The sequence below is a fragment of the Mustela nigripes genome, chromosome 5 (assembly GCF_022355385.1).
Source record: "Mustela nigripes isolate SB6536 chromosome 5, MUSNIG.SB6536, whole genome shotgun sequence".
NCBI lineage: Eukaryota > Metazoa > Chordata > Mammalia > Carnivora > Mustelidae > Mustela > Mustela nigripes.
The window spans coordinates 85,523,346-85,524,822 of record NC_081561.1 but is presented as its reverse complement, the minus strand read 5'-3'; positions in this window follow the sequence as shown (position 1 = coordinate 85,524,822).

The window sequence follows — 1,477 nt, the reverse complement described above, 5'->3', positions numbered from 1 at the left end:
ATTTGCAAGAGATCATATCCAATCCTTAATGGCGTCAAGGATTGTGTGGTGAAAATTCAAAAACAAAACCAAAACCAACAAATGAAAAACCTCTCTCTTGGTCCTTACTCTCCCTGTTGGCTGAGAATCGTTAATTTATGTTTGTGTCACTTGGGACTCTTTGGGTGGCAAGTGGCAAAAATCCCAGCTTGAAATGACATAAGCAAATAATGACAGCAACAAAAGGCTTTGTTGCATGGAACCGACAATCTGAGGGACAGTGCTAACCTCAGTGAAATCTTAACTTCAGGGCCACTTGGGGTCACCAAAACTGTTTCTCTATCTCCTCTACCTGTCTCGTCTACTTGGACTCTGTATTGTTTGTTTTCCATTATACCTTTTCCTTGTGGTGAGATGGTGACAGCAAATGTGCCCCCATTCCACTCCATACTCCTAGGTTCAAGTCCAGTAAGAAACAAATATAAGTAAGTCTTGCCAAAAGTATCCTTGCACTGCATCAGCTCTGACTGGTCCCATCACCATCCTGAACGAATTGTGCTTCCAAATGGAGAAAATGCTTTGATTGGATTGGCAGGAGTCACACACCAAGGGTAGAAGGATGAGGTCAACACTATCTGAATTCCATAAACCAGAATTGAGGAGGGGATGGTTCCCCATGGGAGATTTGGAGGTTCATTTTACCAGCTGTACCTCCAGCTATTCTATGTTCTACTCTGTTTTGCTCACCAGCTTTCTTCCAACCCTTGCTGTATTCTCTTGGGAACAGGACAGAACAGATTCGGAGAGGAATATACCCAGAATCAGAAGTACTTGTTATGAGTGTAAAAGGTGGTGAGGGTGTGGCCAGGGAAAACATACCAGATGGGATAATGAAGTCCAGCCTGGCAGACTGACTGTGGTCTCTAGAGACAGAGGCAACAGATGATGAGTCAGATCCACAACTATCCCTTAGAGGTTAACATGAAAGTTATGGGTTCCATAGCAGGTAGTTGGAACAGGGTAGAATAAAACCGAGAAGTGGAAGAAGTTTCTGTTATACAGAAGGGAAGCACCCCCAAGGTGTTGAAGGGGGGATTGACACTAAAGACGGCTGTCACGACATACCAGTCCGAATGCACAGTGACTCTTTGCTCTTGGATGTTTGCATTTTCTTTTGGAACCTTCCTCAGAATGTCTAACTTCCCTTCAAAACTTCTGTCTTTACAGAAATGGAGCAGGCTTTTCAAAAGTCTTTAGGCAGGACTTCTGGTTTCAGCTCTAACATGTAAAGAGTTTGAAAGTTGTAACTCTCATTTCTACAACAAGGAAAAAAAGATCAATCAATGGAAAATAAATGATTTTCTAGGACCCATGGGAAAGCTGAGGTTGCAGGGTGAGCTGCCAGCCCCAAATCTGGAGAGACAGGTGAATCCAGGAGTTACAGCAGATTTTACCTGGAGCAGAAGCCACTGGAAATGTAAACTGATAAAGCCACTTA